Consider the following 5642-nt stretch of genomic DNA (forward strand, 5'->3'; position numbering starts at 1 on the left):
GCTCTGACGCAAGCAGTCAAAAATCTGCAGGAATGTTACTTCCAACTTGAGGGGCGGTTCCATGCCCTCACAGGTTCTATGACTTCCACCGAATCCAACCAAGCCGCTAGCCCCGCCTTTACACCAGTGTCCTCCACATCAGCTGTTGCTGCTCCACCCGCTGTGGTACTGCCTCCTCCAGAGCCCAGAGTTCCCACTTGTAAGATTCTGGTACCTTCGGTACCCTTCCAGCCCATTTCTTCCGCATTGCGTTCCACCATTCAGGTAGGTGGAACGCATATAGCTACCTGTCCCTTTAACTCTCATGACGTCATCACTAGGCGCCGCTCTGAGCTGGCTATTTCAATCGCCGGCTTTCTATAACAAGGTGTTCGTGCAAACCGCTTGTTATACAGCCTTGTCTGACGCTGCCGAAGCCTCCAGCTATTTCCCCAGTATCTGGATAGAGCGGAGTCTCGCTACTTGATCCTGTATCTCGCTACTGATCCTGTATCTCGCTACCTGATCCTTATCTCATTACCGGACCCCTCATCTCTCTAAACCAACTAGTGATAAGTACCCCACAGGGGATTCCTTCCTATCAACTTACACCATCTACTCTTGCATACTAAAGACTGTTGCTATCTATGCATTACTATTTCTATCATCTGCACTGTTACATAGATTGCTAGCTCTTGAGTCTACTACCATCTATATCCTTGCACTGAGTTAGCAATTCCTGTACACTTCATCTGCTGTCCCCTACCACCTGTTATTTGTACATGATTGCTAACCTATCTGCATACTATCTATTACCATCTGCTAACACTCCTGAACATTACTATTGAGTGCCTATCATTGCTATCACTACTCATGCCTGTCCTTTCAGCACATCACCTCTATACTATCCTATACAACCTATCACTCCAGGAACATCTTATCTGAGTGTCTGTATATTTGCATGCTGAGGCAGGCTGGGCCACAATGATGAGTCTGGAGAGTTGAATATGGTAATTCAACACATCTCTACACGACTACTGAGTGGAAATTCTGCAGCTGCAAATCCAGTTCACTAAACAAATGCCGGAGCGTTACACCACTCCTGAGCACTTTTCAGGGGACCGGCGGAGGTTCAGAGCTTTTAGGAATGCCTGCGAACTTTACTTTTCCCTGCAACCTAGGACCTTTGCTTCAGAAACTGTCCGAGTGGGGTTCATCATCTCCCTTCTATCTGATGAACCACAATCCTGGGCCCATAACCTCCTAGAACGAAAGGATGAGGTGCTGAACTCCAGTCTCCATATTTTTTGAAGCCATGGCTACTTTATTTGATGACCCACAGAAAACTGTCACCGCAGAGTCTGCCCTTCACTCCCTGGTGCAGGGAAGACGACCAGCAGAGGATTACATTGGGGAGTTCCGTAGATGGGCATCTAATACCGAATAGAATGATGCAGCTTTTGAAGTATCAATTCCATTTAGGCCTATCCGAAACAATCAAGGATGAGCTGGCCAGGTCTGAAGCTCCCGGCACGGTAGAGACTCTCATCCAAACTTCCATCCAGCTAGATAGGCGTCTGCGGGAGCGACGCTTTGAGCGTTCTCAGACCTTTCCGGCCAACCTGGGTACTGCCCAAGGTCCCGGCTCCAACACTTCCTGCCGCTGCTCCTCTAAATACCTCCAATATAGAACCAATGCAGATTGGTCTGCTTCGACCCGCTTTAACCCCACAAGAAAGAGGACGCAGGCAGCAAAACAATCTCTGTCTCTACTGTGGAGCGTCAGGACACTACCTTCGCAACTGTCCGATTCGGCCAAGTAAGTCCAGGCAGCTGTACCCTACATATCTTCAGCTATCCGGATCACTATCTACTCACATTATTCTCCCCATCTCTCTGCAGGTGGCTGGAAGGCAGGTCAAACTGCGGGCAATAATTGACTCTGGAGCTTGCAGCTGCTTCCTGGACATCAACTTGGCTAAAGACCTGCACATTCCTCTGACTACCAAGGATCAAAGACTAGACATACACCTAGCTGACGGCAGTCCACCTAGTTCAGGACCTGTTACCCAAGAAACAGTCCCTATTCTCACAACCACAGACACAGGGCACCAGGAACTTCTCTGTTTTGATGTGATCAGATCTCCCATTTTTCCAGCTATTCTTGGAATCCCGTGGCTACAAGCCCACAACCCATCAGTGGACTGGTGACGAGGGGAGGTCACCTTCTCATCCAGCTACTGCCGCCAGCATTGTGGTATCCCCATGCTAACCAACCCCCATACCTGCCTGACCATACAACCAGCAACAGACACCAGTCTAGTAGTCCCTTCAGTCTACCACGACTACCTTGACATCTTCGACAAAAAGAAAGCCGAAACCCTGCCTCCACACCGATCATATGACTGTCCTATTGAATTGCTCCCTGGAGCAGAAATTTATTTTGGGCGCATCTTCCCTTTGTCCGAGGTGGAATTGGAGGCTCTCAGACAATACATCGATGAGAACCTAGCAAAAGGTTTCATTCGTCCCTCTTCCTCACCTGCTGGAGCAGACATCTTCTTTGTTGAAAAAAAAAAAAGACCACTCCCTCAAACCCTGCATCGACTACCGGGAGCTCAACAAAATTACCATCAAGAATAGGTACCCTCTTCCCCTCGTACCGGAGTTTTTCCAGAGGTTTCGAGTGGCCCGGATATTTAAAAAACTGGACTTAAGAGCGGCTTATAATCTGGTTCGCATCAGAGAGGGGGACGAGTGGAAAACGGCCTTCAGAACATGCTTTGGCCACTTCGAATACCTCGTAATGCCATTTGGGTTATGCAACGCTCCCGCAACATTTCAACACCTGGTCAATGATATCTTCCGAGAGTACCTTGACTTATTTCTGATCGTCTACCTGGATGATATCCTGATCTTCTCCACCTCTCTCGAGCTCCACCGAATCCACGTCAAGAAGGTAATGAGTACCCTCCGCAGGCACAGTTTGTATGCCAAGGCCGAGAAATGCGATTTTGAAAAACAATCCAATTTTTGGGCCTCGTAATCTCCGTTGGGTGAATCTCTATGGATCCCCAGAAGGTCGCAGCAATCCTAGACTGGCCTGCACCTACAGACCGAAATGGAGTCCAAAGATTCATAGGCTTTGCCAATTTCTACCGGAGATTTATTACGGACTTCTCCACTATCATCGCCCCAATTACTCAACTCGCACGTCTCCGACCTGTGCGACTTTGGGCCTAACTCCTCCTGTCTCATCTCCAGGGGAGTTTGGAACTTAGCTGCAAGGGAAGCCCTCTCTCCATTGGCCTCCAGTACTTGATACCTGATATTAGCCTTTGGAGTTTACATTAACTATTTGGTTTGCGTTCTTCCCACCCCTCATGCCTACACTGCTTTGGGACATTCCAATGGTATAAGAAGCATAATAGCTGCGGCTGTCAATGGACGATAGAGAAAACTATATATATATATATAAACAGTAAGAAACTATATTTTTTATACCGTAAACAGTAAGAAAGCGAGGCTAGAACACATTGGCCCCATAAAAGATGACAAAGGAAATTTGGCCACAGAGGACAGAGAAAAGGCGAAAGTGTTAAATAATTTCTTCTCTTCAGTCTTCACAAAAGAATCGGGGGGCTACACTAACCCAGTTTGTAATGCTAAAACTAAATAATACACCTCAGGAAGTACCGCCACGGCTAACAGAAGATAGACTGAGAACTAAACTAGAGAAACTTAACATAAATAAATCACTGGGACCTGATGGCTTGCACCCGAGGGTTCTTAAAGAGCTTAGCCAGGTGATTGCCAGACCATTATTCTTGATATTTAAGGATAGTCTACAGACTGGTATGGTGCCAGCTGATTGGAAAAAAGCCAACGTGGTACCAATATTTAAAAAAGGGCCGAGATATATCCCGGGTAACTATAGGCAGGTAAGCCTAACATCAGTAGTCTGCAAGATTTTGGAGGGGATGTTAAGGGACCACATGCAAGACTTTAGTAATGAAAACGGTATTATTAGTAGTAATCAGCATGGATTCATGAAAAATCGTTCTTGCCAAACAAATCTATTAACCTTCTACGATGAAGTGAGCTGACACCAAGATAAAGGTAAGCTTGTGGATGTGGTGTATCTGGACTTTGCAAAGGCCTTTGACACCGTTCCCCACAAACACTTACTGTTCAAACTAAGGAATGTAGGTATGGACCATAGGGTGAGTACCTGGATAAAGAACTGGCTCCAGGGGGGAGTCCAGAATGATCTAGAGGAGGGGATATCTAGTACAATCTCAGTATTTGCGGATGATACTAAACTAAGCATGCCAATATCTTCTATGCAGGATGTGGAAACCTTACAAGCGGACCTGAACAAAATAATGGGGTGGGCAACTACACGGCAGATGAGGTTTAATTGAAAAATTTAAAGTAATGCACTTGGGCGTCGGAAACACGAAAGCAAGCTACTCACTGGGGGGGGGGGGGGGGACCTCTGGGTGAGTCTAGGATGGAAAAGGACCTGGGGGTATTGGTGGACAACAGGGTTGGCAGTGGCATGCAATGCCAAGCCGCTGCAAGCAAAGCCAACAATACTGGCATGTATAAAAAAGGGGATTCACTCCAGAAATAAAGAGATTTTTCTCCCACTCTACAAGACTCTGGTCCGGCCCCATCTGGAGTATGCTGTCCAGTTCTGGGCACTGGTCCTCAGGAAGGATGTGCTGGAACTGGAGAGAGTCCAGAGAAGGGCAACAAAAATAGAGGAATGGAGGGCATCGGCTATGAGGAAAGACTACAAGCACTGAACTCATTCTCTCTGGATAAGAGACGATTGAGGGGGGATATGATATCAATGTACAAATACTGTACTGGCGACCCTAGCATAAGGAACAAACTTTTTAGAGAAAGGGAATACAATAAGACACATGGCCACTCACTAAAACTAGAGGAAAAACGGTTTAACCTTAAAATACGTAAGGGGTTCTTCACTGTCAGAGCAGTAAGGATGTGTCGTATCAGCAGGGAGCATCGATAGTTTCAAAAAACTATTCGATGGGCACCTTAAAGAACACAACATACAGGGGTATTCAATGTATGGTTAACAGCAAACACACACACACATCATAGGTTGAACATCACAAACTATGTAACTATGTAAAAAAAATGGATTTTTGTAAGAACGTACTGTAAAATCCTTTTCTCTGAAGTCCATTGACAGACGCAGCACCCGTCCCTCTGATATAGGGATGGTTTGTGTCTTCTTCTCACTGCTTGCAACGAAACTGGTATGCTGGAGCAGGGTGTGTGGGGTTATGCCTATAAGGACAGCCCCCATAGGCGTGGTAAACTGTTTTTTTCCCTGCCTAGTACTATTCCTGTAGGGGGCAGCATAACCCAATGGTATAAGAAGCATAAGAGCTGCGTCTGTCAATGGACTTCAGAGAAAAGGATTTTACGGTAAGTTTTTACAAAAATCCAGTTTTTTTTTTGGAGGTTATAAAGATGAACTTGTTATCATTTGGTCTCCCCCACCTCAGTATTACCTTTTGTGGTATTTTGCAACAATAATGCCTTAAGCTTATCGCTCACTTTTGTTTGTGAGCCCACATATTTGGTCTTTTTGGATTTGTAATTGAGCTCAAAGAATATATCATCAC

The sequence above is a fragment of the Pelophylax lessonae genome (assembly GCF_965119305.1).
Source record: "Pelophylax lessonae genome assembly, chromosome: 4".
In the NCBI taxonomy this organism is placed as follows: Eukaryota; Metazoa; Chordata; class Amphibia; order Anura; family Ranidae; genus Pelophylax; species Pelophylax lessonae.